Source organism: Lygodium microphyllum, chromosome 5 (genome assembly GCF_053477565.2).
Source record: "Lygodium microphyllum isolate KBCC chromosome 5, Lygodium_microphyllum_v1.1.10, whole genome shotgun sequence".
In the NCBI taxonomy this organism is placed as follows: domain Eukaryota; kingdom Viridiplantae; phylum Streptophyta; class Polypodiopsida; order Schizaeales; family Lygodiaceae; genus Lygodium; species Lygodium microphyllum.
The window spans coordinates 87,081,850-87,109,605 of record NC_141139.1 but is presented as its reverse complement, the minus strand read 5'-3'; positions in this window follow the sequence as shown (position 1 = coordinate 87,109,605).

Here is a 27,756-nt window from a genome sequence, read left to right as displayed (position 1 = left end):
TCATCATCTTTATTGTTTGTCATCTACTGCTTATGATATTGATGCCCCTCCTATTTCAACTCAGAACCTCATGTTGCCAAATTGTGGGGCAAAAAATTTATGAATATTTTCAGTGATCATCTCATGTTTCTCTTGCTGCAAATCGTGGACAGCAAAGTCATCAATACCATCAGCGTCTCCTCTAATAGATTGTAGCTATTACTAGCATTGTTTGTGGGTAGCCTAGGAACCATTATTATCATCATAATCTCCAACTATTTGCACCATCATTTGCTATTGTTCATAGGCAGTATGATCAATCTCTTCTCATGCATTAGAACCATCATCATTTGCTACTTGTTGGACAAGTGCTGCCTGTTGTTATTAATGGGTAGCAAATTGTCATCATCATCATCTATAGACTTTATTTGTTGCTCTTACTATTTCTGGCTAGCAAAGTTAGTATCTTCTCATGTATACATTTTGGTTTTCATGCTGCCTCTTCATCTCTAGAAAATTCTGAACAATATCATAATCAATATCTCCACCATCACTTTGCACCTTCTATCACTACAAGGGAATGGGGCAATAGCGACGGCCATTTGCGACACAAAAAAGCGGTGTCGCTAAAAGCATCGCTAATAAAATTAGCGACGCAAATAGCGACGCTTTTAGCGATGCATATAGCGACGTCGGTCTGGGGAAAAAGTTTTGAAAACCCGAGTGTAACATTTGCCGAGAAAACATTTGCGAGAAAGAATGAAAGAGAGAGTGAGAGAGCTTAAAGCTTTGAGAGAGAGAGAGAGAGAGAGAGAGAGAGAGAGAGAGGGATCTCATTACCATTGTCACCGCCGCCGCCGCTATACATGAAGAAGAAAGAGAAGTGTGCAACGGATAAGGGAGGGAAGGTGCAAAGAGAAGGTACAAAGGGTTTCATCTTCAGGCCTTTGAGGTAGGTACATTGCCTCTTCTTGCTTTATTTTTGTGTTCTCATGTTTTCTTTTTTTGTTTTTCTTTGCAAAGAGATACATGGAAAGAGAGGGAGGGAGGAAAGAAGGGAGAAGAATGAAGGGAGAGAAAGGAAATAAAGAGAAAGAGGAAGAGAGAAATGAGAGATGAAGGGAGGGAGAGAGGATGAGTGAGAGAAACAACGAGAGAGAGGGGGGAAAAACAAAGAGAGAGGAAACAAAGAAAGGAAAATAGAGAGATAAAAAGATTGGGAGAGAAATAGAGAGAGGGAGAGGGAAGGAAGAGAGCAGGACGTAGAAAAGAAGGGTGAGGTAAAGAGAGGAAGGAGAGTGAAAAGAAGAGTGAGAGAGAGGGAGAAAGAGAGATAGAGAGAAAAAATAGAGAGCGAGAGAGAGGGAGAGAGAAATAGGAAAACAATGAGAGAATGAGAGAGAAGGTTAATAAAGAAAAGTAAAGGGAGAGGGGGGAGAGAGAGATAAAGAGAGGTGGGGTGACATTTCTTTCAACATCTTTGTTTCTTAAGCTTTTTATTTTCTATCTTTGATTGTCTTTGCAATGAGATGAGTTAAGTGAGAGTGGGGAGGGAAGGAGGGAGAGAAATAGAGAGAAGAAGGGAGGGGAAGGAAGAGAGAAATAAAAAACAGGAGAGAGAGGGGCTTCATAAAAATTTGTCAAAACTCGAGCATGGCATTTTACAGGTTTGTAAACAAGCAAGAGAGAGAGAGAGAGAGAGAGAGAGAGAGAGAGAGAGAGAGAGAGAGAGAGAGAGAGAGAGAGAGAGAGAGAGAGGCCGTCGCCACTACCGCCATCCACGAAGAGGGAGGAGACAAGTGTAAAGGAGAAGGAAGGAACTCCCGAAGAATTAAAAAATGAGAGAAGTACAAAGGAATTCTTCTTCAAGCTTTGAGGTAAGTGCATTATCTCTTCTCTCTTTGTTTTTCTCTTTTCTTTACTTCTCTCTTTCTTTTTGTTGATGAAGAGTGTATTGAGAGAAGAAGTGAGAGAGATCAACATGTGCAAGGGAGATTGAGAGAGAGAGAGAGAGAGAGAGAGAGAGAGAGAGAGAGAGAGAGAGAGAGAGGTTGCTGCCACTGCCAATCCACCACAAAAAGAGAGGGGACAACTGCAAACAAGAAGGAGAAGAAGAAGAAGGAGAGAAGTGCGAAGGGATTCTTCTTTAAGCTTTGAGATAAGTGCATTATCTCTTCTCTCTTTGTTTTTCTCTTTTCTTTACTTCTCTCTTTCTTTTTGTTGATGAAGAGTGTATAGAGAGAAGAAGTGAGAGAGATCAACATGCACAAGGGAGATTGAGAGAGAGAGAGAGAGAGAGGTCGCTGCCATCGCTAATCCACCACAAAAAGAGAGGGGACAACTGCAAAGAAGGAGGGAACCTGTGAAGGAGAAGAAGAAGAAGGAGAGAAGTGCGAAGGGATTCTTCTTCAAGCTTTGAGGTAAGTGCATTATCTCTTCTCTCTTTATTTTTCTCTTTTCTTTACTTCTCTCTTTCTTTTTGTTGATGAAGAGTGTATAGAGAGAATAAGTGAGAGAGATCAACATACGCAAGAGAAACTGAGAGAGAGAGAGAGAGAGGTCGCTGCCACCACCAATCCACCACAAAAAGAGAGGGGACAACTACAAAGAAGAAGGAGGGAACCCATGAAGGAGAAGAAGAAGAAGGAGAGAAGCGCGAAAGGATTCTTCTTCAAGCTTTGAGGTAAATATATTATATCTTTTCTCTTTGTTTTTCTCTTTTATTTACTTCTCTTTTTCTTTTTGTTGATGAAGAGATGTATAGAGAGAAGAAGGGAGACATATCAACACAAGGGAGATTGAGAGAGAGGGAGAAAGAGAGAGAGAAGCTGCCATTGCCACTACCATTGCCACCACATCTACTAAAAGAGAGGGGACAACTACAAAGGAGAAGGAGGGAACCCCCAACCTCTGTCTCTTCTCCATCTTGCCCTCCTCGAGCTTGCATGGCAGGCACCAAGTAAGCATGTCCTCGTTTCTTGGCCATGGAGAGGCCTCATGCCAAAGCTTGTCACCTGAAGTACAAGGTGGAGCCTCCTCTAGTGCAGCCAACAGGTGCTCCCCATAGAGCACAAGGACCACCAAAGAAGAAGAGGAGATAGAAACCAGGCACTATCACCCTTGGGGAGATAAGGAGAATGCAGTGCGGATACGAGCTTCTCATCCCGAAAAGATCTTTTCATAAGGGCGTTGTTTGGGAAGTCATGCAAGACTTGGAGCTAAAAGGGATGGAAAGATTTTGGGCAGGAGTGTGAGACAGCACACCAGTAGGAAGGTAGACTGCTGCAACTATGACGATAGAAAGAAGAGCCTACATGATGTACTACATGTACCTTCTATTACCAAGAATCTATTGTCGATTGGACAAATGGCAGAATGAAATTTGAAAGAATCTAGTGTCGGTTGGATAGATGATTTCAATTGATACACATGGCTGTACAGTCGGAAGTACAAGGATGAGGTACTCGATGTTTTTAAGAAAATGGGTTTATAAAGAGAAATGCAAGTCAGATGGTTTGTTGGAAAGGTATAAATCCCATTTATTACAAAGGGATATGCACAGTAATACGGCCTAGATTATGAGGAGACTTTCAGCTCGGTTTCCAAGATGGAAATGGTGAGAATAGTCATTGCATTAGTGGCTTCTAAGGGCTGAAAATTATGAAAAGTGGATGTCAAAAATGCATTCATGAATGGTGACTTGCTTGAAGAGGTATATATGGAGTAGCGTGAGGGTTATGTATACAACCTGAGGTATATATGGATACTAGCTGGCAACCCCGTCTATCATGCTAGATCCAAACACATAGAGATTCATTACGATTTCATTAGAGAAATGGTACTTGCAGGATAGATTGATCTACTTCATGTGAAGACACAAGACCAGGTAGCCGATATATTTACTAAATCACTTGGTAAAGAGAAATTTGTTTGTTTCATGGATCTACTTGGAGTACAGTAACTAATCTCAGCTCAAGAAATGGAGTTTGAGAAGAGGGAGGATGAGCTTGATTCTTTTGATCTTAAAACACCTCCATCCATTGAGATTGAGGGTGAAGACAAGAAGGAAGAGATAGAAGATGACTTAGACGTAGGTAAAAACAAAAAGGAAGAAGTAGAGCTTAGAGACACTACCACTCCCTATATAAGGGTTTCTCGCTCCACCACCATGGTATAACTCTTACAGATGTCCAAATGCTCCCCCAAAAAGGCTTGAACAATTTTGGAATAAGCTGGAGTGAGCAGAAGATCAATGGGACTTATTCATACCTCAGGGTCTTGACTATAATGAAAGCTTGAAGTGAAGCTCTTCTTCTTGGGCCTAACAAGTGATAAAAAAGCTCCTTGAATAATACTTTTTTGAATTGATTATATCTAGCTTTTGTAATCACAATCTCTTTTTCTTCTCGGGCCTAAGCAAGTGATGAAAAAGCTCCTTGCGAAATACCTTTTCGAATTAATTATATCTTGCTTTTGCAATCAAAGGATTCAAATTTTTTAAAATAATCTGATACACAATTTTTAGACATTAGATGTAGCTGACATTGGCAAATGAATTATGCAAGAATATTTAGTGCATATAGCTAGAAGGATGGCAGGGCTGCATGCCCTGCCACTTATTTTTTTTCCCCTTTGTAACCGTCGCTATTTGCATCGCAAATTTACTCTGCAACCGTCGCTATATGCGTCTCTATTTGCGTCGCTAACCCAATTAGCGAAGCAAATAGCGACGCATATAGCACAAATAGCGACACATATAGCGACGCTAATAGTGATGCAAATAGCGACGAATCAATCGCGTCGCTAATAGCGACGCGAATAGCGATGACGGGGGTAATTTTTTCCATGAATAATTCCGTCGCTTTAAATGTCACTATTGGGTCTATATGTTGTAGTGTATCTCTAATGTTCATGAGTAGCATATTCATCAACACCTCCTACATAGATTTTCTCATCTTTTTTTTAATTGTGTACAGGTTGATTATCTACACCATCTTTGTCTTCATCTTTGGCATCAGGCTCATCTTTATCTTTGTCATCTCTATTAGAGCATTCTTCATCGATCTGAGCATCAACAAGATTATCATCTTCTTAACTTGTTGCCTCATTCTCTTATCTTGTTACCTTCACCCATGTCGGTTCCCCTCCATCACCTACATTACCTCCATCTCTAACACTTTCACCATGTTCTTCCTCTTCATCCATGTGTTGGATCCACCACATGCTATCACACACACCATTGGCAAATAAGGAAGAACCATTGTAGAGAAGAAAGAGTTGTGGTCATAAATGAGAGGAGCCCCTCTATTACAAGAACCATGGTCTCCACACAAAAATTATGCACTAAAACCACCCCATAGGGTATTAATTATATCGAGTAGGGTGCACATGCTAGCAAGGACCCGCAAAAAACCCACACGTGACTCTATCCACTCTTACTAGGGAAGAAATGTACTGCAAAAATGAGAGGCCCCTAACGGCCTATGCATTGCACATGGGTGGCTATTAAATGTAGCATGTGTAGCAATCTAGATCTAGAAGCATTCATTGAAGAGGATGGATATAATGTATGTGCATCTACCCTACTACTGTAGGGGAAAGATTTGTAGGAATGGAAAGATAGAATGACGCTTTGATGCACCATTGTCACATGTAAGTGTATGTGGGGACATATATATCACATTGGTCTGTCTCAATCTCCATGTTAAAGACAAATGCAACACACTGAATACCTTGTGCGCACTTGTCGCACCACAAATACACATGTGATGATGCATCATGCGCACTTTCAATGATGCACCCCATTGTGACGCACATTCTCTATAGGGCATTCAAATCTTGATATGACCTACTCCCATAGGAATTTGACTATCATTATGGCACCATTCTTTCATGTGGCTCTAGTCTCATCCCACTTTGTCATGTAGTTTGTACTATACATAAGAATATTGAGCTATAAGACCCATAATTCTAAATTTCCATCTTCCAAAAAGTTGATAGGCTAGAACGGGCATAAGCTCCATTTGATCCCTCTTAATGGGTAATTTGGTATGTTGGCATTTGTCACAATGTTTAACAAAGTGTGTTGCATCCTTGAATAGGGTCAACCATTAAAATTATAATTGCATTACCTTTCAAGCAATGGTGGTGATCGTACTAACTTCCAAGCCATAGTGGTGGTATCAAAATAGCTTGGTAGCATTCCCCTATGCACTTCTTATAATACTTTCTCAAATTCATGCTCAAGACACACCTCTTCAATAGAAAATCATGTCCCAACCAATACACTTGTCTTGAAATTAGCTAATAATTTCTCGTTTAGTGGAGAAGGCATGTGAGTTGAGCTTTCTCTATTGGGCACTTGAGTAGCCCATGTTTAAAGATGTCTATGATGTTGTCTTCCCAATAGGGTGTTAGCTCACCCTTCAAGTGCTGAGACTCTTGTTGCATCATGAACAATTGAAAGTCTAGAAGATTGTCATGAATCCCAATTGCTTTTTCTTTGATTATCATTCTAGACATGCGATTTGCTATTTTGCACAACACATGGAAATCAAACTCCAAGGGTAATAACCACCTAGCAATATGGCCTATGTCACATAGTTTATTCACTCTACAAGGCTTGATGGACTATGAAGAAGATGAGGTGAATGATGGAACATCTTCACAACATATACCATGCCAAGCCCCCCTTATGCTCAATTGTGGAATAGTTCATTTCAATTTCCATGCATTGTCGACTCTATTGGCAAAACTCACTGGAAAGTCCATGTTACACTCACCAAATTGGCCAAAAACTCCTTGAATCATGTTTTTGGATGCATCAACGTGCACATGGAATGTGATCCTCTAGTTTGGGGCTCATAAGATCAAGGTGCACTATAAGAGCCTTATTCAAGGCTTTGTGCACTTGGCACTCCTCTCGGGTAAGTTACTCATGAATATATGTATGTATCACGTGGGTTAAAAATAAGGTATTTTTAAAATACAAATTTTATACATTTTTTACATACAAAAGGGTGTAATATAAAGGGGTATTTACAGATTGAATAGAAAAGGGTTACATTTTATTCAGGAAAAATTCACAGATAAGGATATTTATAAATAGGCCTTGAACGTACGTGATGTAGAGGATATACATATAGTAACTTCCTTGAGGCACTCCTTCATCCATTCCCAATTTACTAAGAGCTATGTATGAAGGCCTATTGATGTAGTTAAGGACAAGGCATCTCTACTACCTAGTGTGTCCAAGAAAGTATCGCACTTCCTTGGTGTTTTCCAAGAGTGGCAACTCCAAGACCACTCGAAATTTTTATGTACCTATGGCAATATCATCCTAGATACTGCATGGTTGTAAGGTGCCCTTCTTGATATCTTAGACATTGTATAATATTTAGTAATAAAAGTAATTAAAAATCCTCTAGATGCATAGAACAACTCATAGAACTGAAAAACTCAAGAATCGCGATGTGACAGTCTAGAAATGACTGTGTTCATTGACCATTAGTTGCTTATCCTACTAGAGACCTGAATTAGCTAACCAAACCTACTATGCCCCAGACCATCCATCTAAAATGTAGTAGAGACTAGAATAGACCATTAAGAGTGGCCGTCACCCATACTATGAAGAAGCTGTAACTAGCTGAAACTGATTAGAAAGAGTGTGATCTACATTGCTTTCATTGAGCTCGCACACTACATCACTTAAATACTTAGAGTGCACCAGAAAAGCAGAAAGCCTGATTTTGCACAGTGCACATTGATAAGCATCACTCGAGCATCTTAGTAGACCTTACTTTATTGGTTTTCTTAAGATATTGGTAGAAATGCTTAATGGCAAAACATGGAGATTGGATTTTTATTCTTTCAAAAATTTTCAAGAAATTAAGGTGAAGGGATACACTCATAGAGCTTATTGCTATGATTGCAACTTCAAACAAATCCAAATTCCAAGTTGTTCTAGATCAAAAGTTATAGCAGTTTGAAGTGTTGTCCCATGTGCAAGAATTTCTACACATGCACGAACACAAAAAACATGTTTTTGGTATTTATTTAATCATTTTGAAAGCCATTTTACTTTTATATTCCCTAATCTTTGAATGTTTCTTTTATCTTTACATGAAAAGCCTACCCCCCCCCCCAGCGCCAAGAAAAAACCGATATATCACTATTCTCCATTCAACACCTCTCTCATAGAAAAGACACCACTCAATGAGCACAAGTGAAGCTAGAGGGAGAATCTTTTTCTTAGCTTCTCATCTTTCTTTAGCTATTACATGGGAGCTCTACCAAAATCTATTGATCTTTTCCAGTTTATCCATGCTCATGCAAGAGCTCTACCAAAATCTACCTATGTTTTTCTCTCTTTTCAAAAATTACATGGAAGCTTTGGAAAAATCCATCCAATATTTTCTCTCTTTTTTCTATAGCCTCATAGAAGCACTATCAAATTTACTCTAAGACTATGTTCCTTAGAAAATATGTGAAGGAAAGGAGGTGATCAGAGAAAGAACTTCTAGATAATTTGAGAAGGAGGCTCAAGTGAGGGACTCAAAAGACATCATTGAGGATGTAGATTGTACGAAACCTAGTCTTCATAGTCCAACTTGAGTTTTTTATTTTATATTTAGTTAATTTGTTCAAAGTTAAAAGGATTAATTTAGCTCAATTTGTTTGTTGATTGGAAAGGATTGTATTCACTACTTGAGTATATCTACCTTATGTTTTTGCTTGTGAGTTAATAAGAAGATTTAAAAAGATATTTAGTGTTGGATCTATGAGGCCAATGGATATATGGATGTTGGATCCATCAATCAATAGAGGCATCAACAATTGGATTGCCCCAAGGGGCACTACTTCACAATCAAGAGTTAAGTGGTGAAAAAGGCCAAGTGTGTTGTTGTATCACCTTTGGCAAAGGAGCTTAGAGGGGTTCTAAGCCAATAAATCTGTTTGAATTTTATGATAGGGATATAGAGCTTTATGATTCCCATCTCTTAGACAAGGATGGATGATCTCAAATACTAACCAAAAGGTGGGACAACCTTGAGGGATCTATAATCCTTTTAGGGATTAAGATGGCCTCACAAAAGTTAGGATCCCTGTGAGGATCATAGTAAATGAATTAAACCCTAATTATAAAGGAACTATTTTCTTTATTTAATATTTATATCTCATGCCTAAATTACATGCAATGAACCTTATATAAATGATTAATAAAAGAAACTTCTTTTATAGGATTACATAGTGTAGTAGTATGCCTTGTAGAATTAGATTATTAAAACAAACCCATCCAAAAATGTGGGAGGTCTCTGTCTTGACAATTGAGAGTTTATGGTTGGAAGGACAAACAATTAGGTAGATTTCCTATACTATATAGAGTTGGTAGAACATGACCCCCTTTGATTTGATAGAACCCAACTTAACACCATTTTAGGGGATCGAAGTGTGGTTGTGTGTTGCTCCTAGTAGTAGTGAAAGTTTAAAAGAAAACTCCACTCTCTTTGAAACAAGTGCGGTCACCTTTGATCAATTACAAAACAACCACATTATATTATGTCTAGGAGTATTTAGGCATTCAGAGACCATTAGGTCAATCCTTTGCATTATGGCCTTGATATTTGGCTATAAGAGACTAAAGCAGTAGCTAAGTTTATGTATTTATGGAGTCCAGATGGCGTTGCTTGTGGATAGATGTCCAAGTAACTATAAAATGTCACCATCTCTAGACTAAATAAGGGCAAGTACATCATAATGGCGCAAGATGATATTTTACTTAATGGAAAACTAGCTTTTGAGCAGATTTAATGAATGTTAATACTACCTACACCATTCAAAGATTGCTTGAAGCTTACCTAAGTACTTGTCCTAAGAAGGGTCAATACAAACATCATCTACAAAAACTTCAAGGTTCTTGAGTAGCATTTCCTTAACTATTGTGCACATCAAGCATTGAAAACTCACAAGCACATTTATTATCCCAATGGACATGACTATATACGTAAAGACTCCCTAGTCTATTATGAAAGGTAGTCTTGTGTGAGTTGTATGGATGGATTTACACTTGAACTTGAGAATCTATCAAGGAGGCTATAGGCCTCTTTACCTACCACTCACTCAATCATGTGCTCAATATAGGATAATAGGATAGCGGTCCCTCTTGGTGGCTTGGTTGAAGCTGTATAGTTGATGTATACTCAAATTCTCCCATTTGTTTTGAGCATCATTACTATGGTTGATGCCCATCCATATGTTCTATCTCATAGATGAAGCTTGATTTGAGAATTGCCTATTTATTCTTGTACAAGATGTGCATATCTAGGGTTCATCAAGCAAGTTCTTTGTTTTGTGGGCTTGATGTTAGGGATTGTTCATATTATATGCATGAGCATGTGTGGTGGTACCCCCTTAATGTCAATGTACTTCTAAAAACACACATTGGAACTCATTGAGTATCCCAATGAGTGTTTTCTTATCCTCTTCTGCAAGGTTAGTTATGCTATACATAAGCTTGGTGGAATCCCTTCCTTGTGTGAGGTTCACCATGTTAACCTTCGTAGGTCCCTATATGGAATTTCTGGACTATCCTTCCCTCTTAGCACCAAGAATTATAATAATGTGATCTCCCTTCATGAATCAAGTCTTGATTCAAGTGAATCTCTTAAGAAGATCTTGCAATTCTTCTTGATCATTGTCAGATTTATGTTTCTTTTGAGCATCCTTACTTTTGCCTCCTTAAATGTATAGGTGAATTTTTCTTAAAACTTTTAGTATTGGGAGTAAAGGTGCCTATACCTTAATTGCCTTGTATTCACTACATACATTGTATCCACACATCTATATACTGCAAGTGGCAAGCACCCATCATCTTTATTATTTCATTGACTACTAGATAAGGGGAGGCCAATCACGCATTGTGACTATTGGAGTTTCCACATACAATGTGTCTTTCTCTTGCTCTCTTACTTCATACACCATAGCTCTTGTGCTTAATTTTTGTTTTTCCTTTTATGTGCTTCTACTCAAGCTTCATTGAGCATCACTTCATCTTGTGACAAAGCTTCATTCATTGTTTTATGGTAGTTGTGGCTTCAACCTTTCAAGGTATGCATTGTGCTTCCACTCCCTCTCGGCTTACTCTCACTTGTTGACACTTGCTCTAGGGGTTCAAGGGACCTATTGATCATTGCCCAAGGCTCTGAAATGAGTAGTAGGAGTAGCACATTGACTAGCATGACTAGTGTGATTTGCACGTGAATTTCAAGTCCTCTTCCAGACTTACAACAGCCATTCAATCACCCCTTGATCCTCCCCATCACCAATTTTCCTTGCTTAACAAAAATAGTGCTTGCATTTTAGCATCATTTTGAATCTCTTCAATCTCTGGTGGTGCTATTATATATAGTAGACATGTTGCATACATGATTGAAATAGTGTTTACTTAGTGCTTGAAGCTCTTGTATGCCTCTATTAATGCTTATTTGGTACATCGATGCTTGGAGGATGTTTTGGTGATGCATTGAAATTCATTTGGATCAATTCGAGCTAAAATAGCTTAGTGATTGTAGGATTTTATTGTTGTGATACAATTTATACAACAAGTATTTAACTTCAAAGGTTGTGCCTATTGAGGTTTGATTCCATTCGTGTATACCACTTGGATGTATTGATATTTAGCATTGATGCTTGGACTCCGATATAATTATGGAATGCTTTGGCACTTCTCTTTGAGCTTTGTTTGATGTCTTGGATATTTGGATATATGCTTTAATTACTTCAATGATTATCACTTACAAGTTTGAAGACTTATTGGGTTTTATGCTCTCGAATGTATTGGTTGATGTCTTTGGACACTTGGATGTTATGTACTTGATGTACATACCTTTACATTGCTCTTTATGCTTCAAATACACTTCAATGGATGTGCTTTGAGATATTTACATTTTTTTAATACATTGGATTTAGAGATTTGGATCTTCTCTATAGTTGAGCTTGGTTTACTGAGACAATGGGACTCTTGCTTATGCACATGCTCTCAAGTTGGATGCTCTTTGATGTAGTTGCACCAACCAGTGAACTGATTTGTTTCTACATACTTTAGACACAGGCACTTACTTACCTCTATTAGTAGGATGTTAGTGATGTATACATGCTTCTTGGTTGTGTATTGAGCTTCGTTACTCTCTGCTTAGTCACTTATGTATTCAATTGATCTTGCACTTGATATCAAGATATCTTACATACACGATACCGATGCCTATGGGATGTATTGTTTACTAACACTTTGAGTTTATGATACACTTTAGTATTGATTGTATGCCTATTCACTACTAGTTGCTTTTACATATCCCAGTTGTCACCCATATATTCATGGCAGTGGGAGCTTAGTATTTGTCGATATTTTTCCCACATTGGTTCTGGTCATTACTGCATTTATTACGACAATATCGTAACTATAGTTTTCAACATTATTTTGGAGAGCTAATAGTTTCTTTTAGTACTCTTTTTATTGTAGTTTGTGGATAACTCTACTTTCATTTGTTCTCACCCTTTTTGCCCACCCTTTTGGATCAATTTTGGGCTACTCTATTGAATTTATAGCAATACGTACTCTTATCATTTGCAAACATCTACAAGGTGCATTCATCAAAAGATAGTGATCTTCAATATTGAAAAGCTTAATGGCAATAACTTCCAATATTGGAAGATACAGATATGGCAAGTCTTGGTGCAGAAGAGACAAGTTAAAACTATTGGAAGATACAGATATGGCAAGTCTTGGTGCAGAAGAGACAAGTTAAAACTATTGAAGTTAGAGGGCATAATGCTTGAGCTTTATAATGCAAAGGATTGGGTAGAATTTGATTATCTATGCAAGTCCATTATTATCTTGTCCTTATCAAAGCAAGTGTATTTTAATGTCATTCACACTGAGGGTGATGCTTATGCATTATGGAAAAATATTAATGATCTTTATGATAAACAAAGTCTTGCATCACAATTATATTTGTTGAAGAAACTTGTAGACCTTTGCATGAAGGAGAGTATGGTTATGTCTACTCATTTGAATGGGTTAAATTCCATTTTGAGCTAGTTTGTATCAACATGGCATTAAGTTTGAAGATAATATTGAGTATTTGTTCTTGCTTATTACACTACATAAGTCATGGGAAATCTTTTGTACTGCCTAAGGGTGTTTTTTTAATGTAATGATATATAGAGTGCTCTACTAATCTAAGAGGTAAACTAGAAGAACATTGATGTAGCCTACACTTCTCATGCATTGACTCTTAGAGGCTAAAATGGTAGTAATTATCATGGTAGAGACTCCCAACCCAACAGGGGCAAGTCTAAATCTCATGGGTAATCTAGCAACAATAAGTCTCACAGGCTTAAGTCCTCATTAGCATGCCATTATTATGGGCAACAAAGCCATATTTGATTGTAATGCTATAAAATACACAATGATAGGTGCAATGAGAAAGGTAGGGGGCAACATACAATAATGCAAAGTCAAATTATTGTAGCATTGTCCCTAGCAAGTCCAACGTGAAGATCAAAGAGATAAATATAGTGTAGACTAAGTTTGATGATGACTATATCTTTGTTGATCTATTTCTTAATGCTACTAAGTTGATAGATGAAGCAATTAATCAATACTTCATCTACTTATCTTAGTGTTGGCTACTTGATTCGGGGGCATCTTTCCATGTTACACTATATAGGGATTGATTTTATACCTATTGTAGCATTACAGAGATTGTAAGACTAGGTAATGAAACTACATTGGATATCATTTGTGCAGGATCATGTTGTTAAATAGAGAGGATGTGTCGTATAGGCCCCATACCTAGCTTTGAGGTGCTTAGCTAGAGCTACATGCTCTCCTGATTGCTATGAGCCCTCTATGGATTATATCATGGTAATAGACTCTATTGAGCCACTTACCTAAGAGGAGGCTATGCATAGAGGTAGTTCTCATTCTTGGAAGAGGGATCTATAGTCTAAGTTGATTTGCTATAGAAGAATTGTACATGGGACTTAGTTTCCTTTCTTGATGCAAAATGTGGATTTCCAGACATATGGGGTTTCCTTTCTTGATGAAAAATGTGGATTTCTAGACATATGGGTATTTGAGTACCCCTGGTCACCCTAAGCTAGCATATAAGGATAGATTGGCTACAAAAGGCTTTAAGAAAGTGTATGGGAGCTCTCACTCACAACCACCAAGACCCACGGACTGCTTGTTGTTTCAAGTATTTCAAGCCAGGTGCAATGGACCTCTCACATAGTCTTATGCCCTCTCACACCTACAAGTGTAATTATATTCCCTTCATGCTTGATCGAGTTTCCTCCTCCCTCAAGCACTCTGGTGGCTCCACGATCCAAGGTGCAATCCCAAGCAAGCTCAATCTGCAAGCTCCAAGCTCCACTTCAGTGAGACAAGAGAAGAGAAGAAGAAGAAGAAGAAGAAGAAGAAGAAGAAGAAGAAGAAGAAGAGAGGAGAAGATGGAGAGCTTCTACACCATAGTCCCTCACCCTCACACACTCACTCTCTCACTCTCCCTCTCTCAGGCACCAGCACAAGCAAGAACAAGAAGAAGAAGAGAAGAAGAGAGCTAGGTTTGGCCACACACACAAGAATGAGCTTCTTCATTCACTTTTTTCCTTTTATACAAGCCCTAATCCCCTTTGGGCACCCATCCCCTTTTTTATACGACCGATCATTTTAGCCTAGGTCCTATTTTCCTATTCCCTTCTTATTTACATTGTGCCTTCAGCCATGCCCATCTACATTTACAAATTGCACAAGAGTGGCCATGGCACTCTCTTACAAAAACTTAGGGTGCACCTTGCCTTGAAATTTTAAGGTTATCCTTGCGCTTTTGGCCTTTTTTTCTCCTATTTCTTGACTTAGGGCAACAAGTCTACTATAGGTGAGTGGAAACTCCCTAGGTGTGTCTTAACCTTGGTGTGCCCTAAGTGTGAAGTGGGGGGACAGTGAGGGCTAGGAGGTTAGGCATGGAGCCAGTCAACTGAGGCCACTGGACACACCTAACCTAAGAACCCCTAGGTGCAGTGTTTGTGGCACTCTGATATTGCATGGCAAAGCTCTTTATTCCTTTTCTTTTGCTTTGTCTAAGTCTTTTCTTTGTTTTCTCATTTCTTTTTATTTTTATTTTTATTTTCCTTTTTTTTTAATACACATTGGGAGGGAGCACACTAGACATCATCTTGGCGCTCTTTAGTAGTTACATTTTGAGGGGACCTAAGAGATTTGCTAAGGAATGCATGGCTTTGCATGTAGCCCTTTTGGTTAATTCTTACATTGAGAGGGATAGTAGATAGGAAAGGATGATTACACTTTAAGAACCTATTGTCTCTCATGTCTTCTAAAAGACTCATGCAAAAAGCCAACAACAGAGTGACCCTTACCATCAGGCGGGTCATTGCACAACTATCTATTCTTGTATTAATATCAAAATAGAGGGGTGGTAGGCACTCTTCTTGGGCTACAGGTTTGTTTTTATAGTAGGATTTGTTAGAGATTGAGGTAATTACAAGAGGTAAGGAAAGTAGAGTCGGGGCATGCCATGAAATCATTCAAGAAGTGAGTGATGGAGGGTTAGAGGTCTTGTGCCCTAAAGTTCAGACATTCTTAGAAAATGGCGACATTCTTTTTCCATTCAAAATCCACACCATGGCACCTCGGGTAAGCCATGTAGGTGGGGTCATCCCTTTCATATAGTAGCGTGTTGCAAAAAGCCATCCATGCCTCAAAATTATTGTCCTACATATTTTGGTGCTATTTAGGTTGGGATTCGTAGCCTTTGACTTTTCTTGGCTCTTCCATGACCTTATCCTCCAAGTACTTTGTAGGCTCTCTTCTCCATAATGTGGGATTTTTATAGCCACCACTTCCCTAGCTTCTTTGAGAGCTGGATGGCTCATTCAACCACTTGTGGAGGTAATACTCAATTCACGGAAGATGGGTGGAAGAATTCAATTTCAAATGGCCTACAACCATTCTCCCACTGCTCCCAATGGTTCAATTCCCATGCCCAATTGATAGGCAATTGTTCCTCAATTTGCAGCACCTAGGATCGGGCAGTTCTTGTGGTCTGGCATTAAACTTTCTCCTTGTGAGTTCAAACAACTCCCTACATCTCCTTTTTGCATCGATCATTATTCTGTAGTGGTAGGATCTTTCTCTTCTTGGCATTTTACTTTTGTTGATGGGGGGGGGCTCTGTTCACCAAGCTATGCCTCAGTGTTGTCAAAGTTGCTCAAAATCCGGCCCTTATTCCCTTGGTAGTTCTACTTAAGCTATTATGGTTGGCTGCTCTCGGTGCTCTTACTCTCCAATTCCAAGCTGCTCTAACTCTTCCATTGAGAGTCTTGCTTGCATTACAAGTTTCCTTTGTTACATCAAGCTTGGGCTAGTGCTTGTTCTAGGGGTGTGCTCTTGGAGCCCATACCTTATGGCTCTCCTTGAGATCTCCAAATTCCTCTTTGGACCTTCCATAATGTCCACATCTCTAGCCTAAGTTATGTGAAGCATTGTGTTCAGGAAGGCATGTTGTTGGACTTCTAGCCCTACATCCATTGCTTCAGCCCCCCTTGCTTCTGGCATGATTCTCCCACTCTCTGCTAGGACAAGGTATTTGCCTGAGTCTCTGACCCTTCCAAGATTCCTCTCTTTCTAGGCACCTTGGCCTTCTCCTATGTCTTTCCTTGAATTTGGCTTAGCTCTTATGATAGCATTGTCACTACTTTCTCTTGTTCTCTCCAGATTGCTAATATCTTATCCTTGTCTTGTTTATGACAATTCCGCTCTTCTTTCAATCACTCCTACTCTTGGAGGGTCCCAAAGAGTCGGTTTTGTGCCTCTACCAACTTTTTACTTGACTCATCTTTCTATGCCCTAGCCTCTTGTAGTTCCTTCAGTAGTCATTCATTTTGCCATCTCTCTTTATAGAACTCTGCATGGACGTATGTCTTCATCCTTTTCACTTCCTTGGTGAGCTTCTCTCTGAGGTTCTTTAGTTATTCAAATTGCTCTTCCATGTCCTTTTTCCCCTATATTAGGCTTGAGAAGTCAATTTCTAGCCCCATTTCTCCCTCTACCTTCTCCACTTGGAGTCTCTTTACACTCTCTTCTTCCTTCTCCAATTGGAGTTCCTTTGCACTCTCTTCTTCCTTCTCGACCTCCATTTTCCTCCTTGCTTCTAGTTCATTATTTAAATCATTCACCTACCTCTAATGGGTGTCCTTTTCTCTAGAGCTAGTAGGCTACAAACAAATCCTTCTCAACCTCTAACTCTACCATAGCGGCCTTCCTGTTTTCCATCATCTTTTCGAGTTGGCCTAGGAGCTCCTGCACATATTCAGCATAGTTGGTTGATGCTAGTATGGCTAATGGCATGGATGTTTTCAATGCTTTGACCTTGGACTTCTTTGGGTCTTTTCTAGATTCTACATCTACAGCAACAGATCTCTATGTCCCTATCACTAGGGCTCTACCACTTGGCACTGGGTCAAGTTACTTCACAAAGTTTAGTAGGTACTACATCTACGCCACCACATTGCTTTGGTCCACTCCCACTTTTGAGGTCTCCTGAGTGGTGTGGCTAGTGTGGCAATTAGGGTTGGTGGTGGTGGGTACATGGGGGCCTTTCCCTTACTAGGCACAGTGAGACCTTGAGATCTTTTCTCTACTGCAGCACAAGAGCCTAGTTCATCACCTAGGCTTCTCCTTATGAACTCTTCAGGGCAAGAGGCTTGCTCTACCGACAATCGCAATGCTAGGGTAATTTGCTCATCATCTTCTCTTTTCAACCTTTCCTCGTCCTCTATTTGCTTCCTTTTTCCTTCCTTTTCCACCCTTATGGACTCCTCTTCCAACTTTCTTAGTCAGTCTTCTTCTTCCTACTTCTTTTTGTATTCATCTTCTAGTTCTCTCAACTCCTTCTGTGCGGCTTCTAATTCCATATCTCCTTCCTAAGATGTTCAACTTGATTTTTCTTTTTTTGCCTTGGCTCTATGGGCTAAGTCCTCCTTTCCTTCCCCACTAATAGTTCTCTTTCTCAAAGCCTCTTGTTGCTACTAGACTTAGAGTAGAGCTTCCTTCTTTTTTGTGGCTTGCTTCGCTTTTTCCTTCTACACTCTCATGGCCTTGTCATCCCCCAAATTTCCAGTGGAGGAGACTAGGGTGCTCATCTTTATGGGTGACTGCACAAGTGGGGCCAATGAGTGCTAGGGGGTTTCTTCCACCATTTCTTATCCTTCTAAGTCTCCAACGGCCTCTTGGATAATGGCGATGAGCACAACTCCAAACCCTATGTTGGAGGGCTTGGCTGATGGATTTTTCCTTGTCGTCTCCATTGTGGAAAGCTGGAGACTCCCCACCTACTACCCTAGCTCCTATGGCTAGTTCCTTCACTGAAGATTCAATAGTCTTATGCACATAGCCATTCCAATTGATTTCATCCAGAGACTTAGTCGCAAAGCTCTCAAGCAGTGGCACTCCAATCTTGCTCATCAAGGCATTGTACCTCTTTGACTGGAGAATAGAGTGTAGATTGTCTTTGCCTACATCCTGATGCCATGGTCGGGGATGTCAACTAAGAAAACTCTATCATTCACGTATACTTGGGCCTTGTCCATCCCTAGCATACTGTAAACATCCCCTTTGGATTTCCTCTCAAGCTTGTTGACCACTCTTAGAGATCTTTCCACCATTTCAAGGCTCAATTCCACTTCTACTCTGCGAGTCTCTCCTCCTTGCCTAACTGTCATGGTGCCATGATTCTTGTTAGCATTGAAAGTTCGTAGGAACTCCGCACACTTGTTGTAGTCAATGGCTTGGCCGACCTTCTCCATATATTTACCAAGATTACACTAGTCAACAATCTATTTTACCACTTTCTCTTGCATCGCCATGTTTTCTAATTTTTAGATGCTTCTAAACTTAAGCTAATTAAAGACCCTTGTTTCCATCATTAGGCCATATTTGGCTTGCTCTTCTTTTGTGAATGAAAGCTTGTTGCCTTTTGTCGGCCCTGCCATCTAGAGTTCCTATCATGATGCAACAACTCACTATTAGTTCACTTGAAACAACTTTTTGCAAAAGGATACGAGGATCATGAATATATGCTATGGAAATGTGAAATGCTCAAGTACGAAATGAAATTTTTTGCTTCAAGTAGTCCACATAGTCCAAACAAGAATTTCATGAAAATTTTCATTAAGTATAAATTGACTTTATTGCATCCTTTTTGCTTTTTAAAATTTGGTTTAAGGTTTAAGTCATGTCTTCTTTTTCATCTTACCCCCTCCCCCTAGGAGTCATGAAAATCCTTCCTAGGATTGGAGGATGAAGGGTTGAGGGCAATAAGTATATGCTTGCTATGCTTTGCATCATCATGAGCCAATCATAAAAGTTTTGGTTATACTCCAAGTGGGGTGACGGTCCATGCCATGAGAACTAATGCCTACATGTGTAATGTAGGTCAGGACATTAGTTAGGAAGTCGCCAGAGTTCATCCTCCTAGTGATGTGTAGTTCTTCTTTGGTTTGGATCAATCGAAATAGGGGTGGGCCATAACGTGTTTCTCTTATAAATCAATTGCAACCGATGGCCAATACTCTGAACGAGGTAGGAGCCACATAGGTTGGATCACACTCAGAGGTTTTGATTACCCATGTCTACTTGCATTGGTCATAATTTGGCAGCCCTCTTGTTCCCATTCGAAACAAATAGTCTACCCATTTGGCAGCCCTCTTGTTCCCATTTGCATTGGTCATAATTTGGCAGCCCTCTTGTTCCCATTCGAAACAAATAGTGTACCATTTATGCAGAAAAGAAGACTCAGAGTCGGCTAGCTTTTTTAGCTCTTCTAGCTCCTATCTTGTTGTGAAGACTTTGCTCCTACTACATGATGTGATCATCCATTGTTTACAAGCTTGCTCCTGAGAGATCTCCTTGACAATCAATTCCTTGGTTACCATGGGAATCTTGACAAACATGAATTCAAATTCTTTCCATGTGAATGGCAATGAGTGCACATCTACTGCTAATGGCTCATCTAGAAGGCCCAAGTCCAACCATTCATAACTTCTAGCTAGCGATGTGAAGGTGGCCTCTAGTCGTTTAATACATGTGACTAAGTCATCCCTTGTATTTGTGGCTAGGTCCGAGGCCAAGGCAAGGAATGGGTGTGCCTCCTTTGGATTGAGGCCGGTTTATCTTGGCAGGGTGGGACAAGTCATGACCCCCTTCCTTAGACCTTATACTAGGTTCCTCTATCAATGGCAATCCACGCTTTGATGCAGCCACACTACCATTTGTTGTTGAAAGACATCACTATCTGAACATTGCCAATGGTGAGGTGAATGCGCTGCGAGTCACAGTCAACATTGTAGTGTGCTTGTTCCTTGAATGCGTGTCCTATTAGCAATTCCTTACCAATGGCCTTAGTGTTAGGAAAAACATAGAAGATCATAGGTAGGCTTTCAATCTCAAGCACTTTCCTAGTAGTGAATGAAAGGTGAGAAGGATCAAAGCTTGCACTCGAGAGCTATGGCGGGAGAGCAAGAGCAAGAAAGAGAGAGACAAGAAATGGGAACTCCAACAGTCACAATGTGTGACCGGGCCTTCCTTTATTCAAACTGTCACTAAAAGAATAAAGAATAAAGAGATGGTGACGAGTGCCCACCACCTGCTGTGTGCAGTGGTGGTGACTGTCAGTGTAGTAATACACGACCGGCTAGGTGGAGGCGTCTTTACCCCCAACAACCTCCCACTTAGAGGGGAATCTACCCTAGTGAGGAGTGAAAAGAAAAAGAAAAAATACAGTACAACATGTACACATGTACAACAAGATGAGGAAAGACGCCATCTCATCCCATGACCATCAATCTCTTGAGGAAGGAAAAGAGCTCTGTAGAGAGGCTTTTCATGAGCAGATGGACAAGATTCTGGTCAGTCGAGATCTTGACAAGGTCAACAAACTTTTCCTCAACGACCCCACGTATGAAGTGATACCTCACCTCAATGTGTTTTGTCTTCACATGGAAGATCGGATTCTTGGCTAACTGAATAACACTCATAGAATCCGAATGCAGTTTAGGGATAGCATCAATACCAAGGTCAGCAACCAAACGACCCAACCAAATGGCCTCCTTGCAAGCCTCAGTGGGTTGCAACATACTCGGCTTCTATAGTAGAAAGGGCCGTGCATTTTTGAACCCTGGACATCCAAGAAACAACACCTCTAGCATAGGTGAATACATAGCCAGAAGTGGACTTCCTACTATCTGCATGTCCTGCATAATCAAAGTCTATATACCCCACGACTCCTGTATCGTGGCTACCATAGTATATGCACATATCTACAGTGCCCTTCAAGTACCTCATGATACCCTTCACGGCATCCTAATGCTTCTTACCAGGTGTAGCCGTATAGCATGCCACAACACCAACTGCAAAGGAAACATCTAGATGAGTGGCTATCATGGCATACATAAGACTGTCCACTGCGGATGCATAGGGAATCTTGGACATCTTGGCCTTTTGCTCATCTGTCTGCGAACAATCAGCCCGTGATACCTTCACATAAGAAGGCAATGGACAGCCAATAGGCTTTATGTCCTGCATGCAGAAGTGCTCAAGGACTTTATGAATGTACTCCCTCTGTGACAAGTAGAGGAGTCCTTGATGCTTGTCGCGTCTAATGCACATACCAAGTATGTGAGCAGCATGTCCCAGATCTTTTATCTCAAATCTCTTCTTGAGCTGAGCCTTAAGATCATCTAGCTCATCATGAGCTTTCCTTGCTATCAGCATATCATCCACATAGAGTACCAAAATCAATAAAGAACCATCACAGGCTTTCTTCGTGTAAAGACACGGATCCACAGCACTCGTGTTGTAGCCCTGTGACTGCATAAAGGCATCAAACTTATGATACCACTCCCTAGGAGCCTGCTTCAAGCCATAAAGACTTTTCTTCAATTTGCACACTAGGTGCTCCCTGCTAGGTTGTGCAAAGCTCTTAGGCTGCTCCATATAAATCTCATCATGCAAGTTCCCATGTAACAAAGCCGTCTTGACATCCATCTGGTATAAATCCAAGTCAATTTGAGCAACCAAAGCCAAGACTAAGCGTAGGGCGGTCAACTTAACCACATGAGAAAAGATCTCATCAAAGTCCACACCATGCTCCTACTTAAAACCCTTTGCTACCAATCTAGCCTTATATGCCGGCTTGGGGTATCCAGGGGTACTTTCCAGCTTGTACACCCACTTGCATGGCAAAGCCTTCTTGCCTGTAGGCAAGGAAACCGAATCCCAAGTCTCATTCTTATGCAGGGAGTCTATCTCACACTGCATAGCCCTCTCCCAGGAGTGACTGTCACCCCTGCACATAGCCTCGTCATAAGTGAAAGGCTCTCCTGTATCTATAACCAAGACATAATGTATTGAGGGCTAAAATCTATCAGGTGAATGTCTGTCTCTAGTAGATCGTCTCACGACAGGCTCTAATGCTTGCCCAGTTGCCTGTCCAACACCCTGACCATGAGCATCTGCTACAGCTATAGCATGTCCAACTGGATGTGCGGGAGCCATCGACTCCTCCTGAAATATGACCCTACGGATCTCAACAACTCTCTTAGGTTGCCTATGCATCTTGTCTTCATGGAAGACTACATCATGACTGCGGATGACTTTCTACGCTTGCAAATCCCAGAGATGGTAACCCATCTCGCCTGCATCCCCATAACCAAGGAAAATGTATTTGACACTCTTAGGATCCAGCTTACTTCTCTTATCCCTGGGCACATGGCAAAATGCCTCACATCCAAAGGCACGAAGATGCACATAAGAGGGAGGTTTTCTAATCCATAGCTCCTCTGCAACCTGGAAATCCAAGCCACTAGAAGGTGACATGTTTATGATATGCACAACTGTACTAAAGTGCCTCAGCCCAAAAGCTCTGTGGTAGGCCTGCATGGCTAAGCATATTGTGTACACGCTCCTAGATAGTTCTATTCATTCGCTCAACCAAACAATTATGGGAGGGGGGTGTAGGGGGCAGTCAACTGACGCTTAATACCCCTCTCATCACATAATTGCTCAAAAGCACGTGAGACATACTCACCCCCATTATCTATCCTTAGGCATTTTAGCCTATATCCACACTGGTTCTCAACCAATGCAAGCCATCTCTAAAACACAGCCAAGACATCGGATTTCAGCTTAATGGGATAAGCCTAAAATTTTTGTGAAAAATCATCTATCAAAGTAACAAAATACTTTGGACCACCCATAGACTGACAAGGCATGGACCCACAGACATCTGAATGTACCAATTCCAAGGGCTCACTCAGGCGGGGTGTACCTGACTTCTTATGCGTAGACCTAGTTTGCTTTCCATAAAGACAATGCTCACGTGAATCAAAACATGCATAATCAAGGGGCAGTAAGTACTACAAACCAGAAAGCATTTTCATTTCCTTCAAAGATGTATGGCCCAAACGGGCATGCCAAAGAGATACATGTGGGATAGAATCCACAGACAAAACATGATCAAGGGAAGAAGCGGATACAATCAAGGGATAGAGGCTGTCATCCTTGGCACCTCTCACAATCACAAGTCTGCCACGAGTGATCTTCCATGCAGAGTCTCCAAAAGATACATGATAACCTACGTCATCAAGTTGTCCAGCTGATATGAGACTACGTGTCAAAGCAGGTACATGACATACATCCTGCATAACAAAGCTATTACCAAAAGGAAATTGCAACCTAACATCACCAATGCCCACAATATCAAGAGAGCTATCATCACCCAAGCGCACAGAACCCGAAATAGTATGGTATGAATGAAACCACTCTCAGCAAGGTGTCACATGAAAACGTACCTGAGTCCAAGAGCCAACACTGTGCATACATAGAGTGTATCTCTGTCATCTGTGAAGCACTAGAAGAAGCTGCAAGGATATAATCATCATCAACATCCTCAAGCTGCATGACATTAATCTCTTCAATTTTAACATTGGACTTTGCAGGCACTATGCTGCGATCAGAAGACTTATCCTACACTTTGTCTTTCCCCTTATCTTTGCGCCTTTCATTGTGCAGTTCATGGCATTGTGGCCTAATATGGCCCTTTTTCCCACAATGGTGACAAGTAACATCTGCATTCCTGCCACGGGATTTGCTACGTGACTTCCCACGAGACTTGGACCGAGATTTCTAAGAATCCCGTCCACGGCCACTGCCACTGCCATGCTTTCCATATCCATCATTCCTGCCTCTAATTGTCATAGCATGCGACATACGAGAGGCATCCAAATTCTTACGGTTAACCTCTTCTTGCAGAAGAGCACTCTCAACATCAGATAATTTCAAGGTAGCAGCAGAGGCATATAATGCAGTGCGGAATACATTCCATGACTCATTAAGAGTACCAAGCAAGAAAAGAGGAGTGACATCCTCTACAAAAGTGATGTCCTACGAAGTCAAGTTCTTGAGTATAGCATGGAACTGGCTCAAGTGAGCAAACATGGTCACATTCTCCTTCATGCGCAGATCCATAAGTTGCTTCAGCCAATACATTTGACGCACTGGACTTTTCTTGTCATAGAGATTCTTGATTTTATCCCACAACTTCCATGTACTCTGTTTTTCCTCAAATACATTGTAATGAACCTGTTCTGTGAGAGATAATACAATAGTGGACTTGCATAACTCATCAAGCTCAAACCATTTCTCATCTGACATAGTTGCAAGCGGCTGCTCGTTGAATCTCAATAGTTTGATCTGCGATTTCTGCACCAACACCTACCAAATCTAGCACTTCCAATAAAAGTAATTCGTACCATCAAGCTTAGTGATGTTGAAAATAACATGATCAGTGGACGCACTCGCCATAATGCAGGCTAGAAGACTGCAGACAGTTCAAAATTGCTTGTTGTTTACTGTAAAAAATGACCAAAAAATCACCAAAATCGAGAGAAAATGGCGAGAAAAGTGTAACCAAAGTTGCTGCCCACCAAGTACTAGTTAATGTACATCATTTTAGAATATTTTTGCATGAAAAATCCATATCAGTCTAGAGTTATATGCTTGTTGTAATAAATGATAGCAGGGTACTGTGAGAGTCAATTGCTGACCAAATCACTGCACCAAGTTAAAAAATGATAGCCAAGACATGACCAGCCATAAACGGGCATAAATCAACACCAAACATTCATCAAGACCCTGAGCAAACACCCAAACATGTCACCAAAGCATCCTCAATGAGTAGGATTACTCCCTAGACAGTAGGGCAAAGTATACATAACACTCGCAAGACCTGACACCAGTAGGTGTATGCTCATAAGAGTGCAAAGCCCAAGCTCAGGTTAAAAGCAACTCCAAGATATCAGTGCATGAACCATACAACATTTAAGTGTAAGAGATCCCAAAATCTCAAGTATCTGTAAAATGCTCAAAATAGCATAAACCTCATGCTCAATGTCGGTCAAACATACAAGATGCTCCCACTGGCACAAAAGGCGTATAAATGAGCTCAATAGCTCAATCAAACCAAGTCAAAGTACCAAAGATAGGTAACCAAGACAATGCATCAATAGCATCCCAAGAGCATGACGGCTACAAAGCAATTGTAGGTAGCATCCATGAGCAATACATACATCCCAATAAAAAATCTCTGATAACCAAAAATGACATCCAATACAAAATTCTGGAATAGCAAATGAGAATCCAAGCCAAGTCTTTAGAGAGCACTAAACCTCAACAAGTACATGTACACTGTGCCAAGACAAATGCATCAAGCCGTAGGCGTCGGGTAAGCATCTACCCAAAGAGCATATAACTGTCAAAGCACTGACCACTGTCAAGCATAGACCGATGTCAATAAGTGCGGGCTGAAATAAGCTCAAGCTTCCAAAAGCATCTGGATCCAATGACAAGCTCGAAGTCATCCCTCGATGATCAATACATCATAGCATAACCCAAGACATACACCCGGAACCAATAAGCATATGTCAAAGCATGAAAGATAGATTCAACCCAAGAGTATTCAGCATGCATTTATTATTATAAACTATGTATTTCTAGCCCCACAATTAGGCCAAAACCATAGCATAACATGTAGCTTCAATCCCCCAATCAATCGGGATGCAATAGGCATCAAACCGGGTATGTAGTCATACCCAAACAAGCATAGGCATAAACTGTGAATGTAGCACTAGCATAAAATGTCTATGGACTATTTATAATAGTCCTGAAACACTATTTTCAACCACCAAACCAATGCCTAATCTCAATGGATTAATGCCAAGTATCAATACATGTGCAAGAAGCCCGAAATGAAGCCCGAACAAGTGCTTAATGCCAAGCTGGAGCTGGAGCTGAAGTGGCTAACTATGTGGCTATCCAAAAAATAGGTGCAAATTTGCATGGGGTTGCTACTGGTCCTGATGGTCCATGTGGTAGATCTGGAGTGGTTGGAGGGCTCAAACATGAGCCAAAGGGGCCTGGGAACAAGCCTCTAGCAGCCCACAACCGGTGGCAAAGAGATATGAAGGTTGGAAGCTTCAATGGTGGCTAGCCTATTTGCCTAGACCTGTGGACTGAAATAAATCTATGAAATAATGAAGCAATACCTCAATGTCAATGCCCTGGTGGTGCTTCAATAGGCCGGCAAGAAGCTCGAGAAGTCGAGAAGTGACGGGAGCTCAAGGGAATGAGCTATGGCTGCCGGGAAGGAGACCAATGCAAGTGAGGAGTCGATGGGAAGCTAAGAATGCCACGAGCCAAGCTCAAGAGTCGGGAAGCCGTGCTCTGATACCACTTGAAAGGTGAGAAGGATCGAAGCTTGCACTTGAAAGCTATGGCAGGAAAGCAAGAGCAAGAAAGAGAGAGACAAGAAATGGGAACTCCAACAGTCACAATGTGTGACCGGGCCTTCCTTTATTCAAACTGTCACTAAAAGAATAAAGAATAAAGTGACCATGAATGGGCGCCCGCCACCTGTAGTGTGTAGTGGCGGTGATTGTCAGTGTAGTAATACACGGGCGGCTAGGCGGAGGCGCCTTTACCCCCAACAGTGAATAGGATTGTCCCCCAAATGGATTGAGTTTAGTATTAGTAGCTACAGTTGGGGCTAACCAATGAGCGCCCTCATTAATAAGTGTATCAAAGACATGTCTTCTAAGCAAACATTGATATGCGTAGGCAGGCAGGTGCTACTACTTTCTCATCCTCTATCTTGGTGATGGTGGCTACTCTTACATTTACATTCAGGTTCAACATTGGAGACTCATGTGGTGGGTGCACTAGTGTTGGTCGATTGCTAGAGCTCCTAACCATCATGCAGAGTGGCATTGATGGTTGGATCCTACTCTTTGGCATGTTGTGGCTTTATGGGACTCACTGGTTGTCCTTGCAGCCTGCTTATAATCCTCTTTGTCATCTGAGAATCGCAAGTCGATGGTGGCGAGCACATGTATCTAATCCCACTCATCATTGAGGCAAGGGATATACTTTGAAGTTCACTAAGAATTGGACTCTGCTATCTTCAAAGGCGATTCTTACAGTATTCCAAATGGCCTAACTTTTATTTCATTGGCCAGCATGACATTAACCCTTGCAGTCTCCATTGGTGGGTTACCCCAAGCGTGGGAGGATTGCATGGCTAAGTTTAGTGACTCCTGCTCCTGTGTCCACAATTCCCTTTCCTGTGACGTCCTCTAATGCTATGA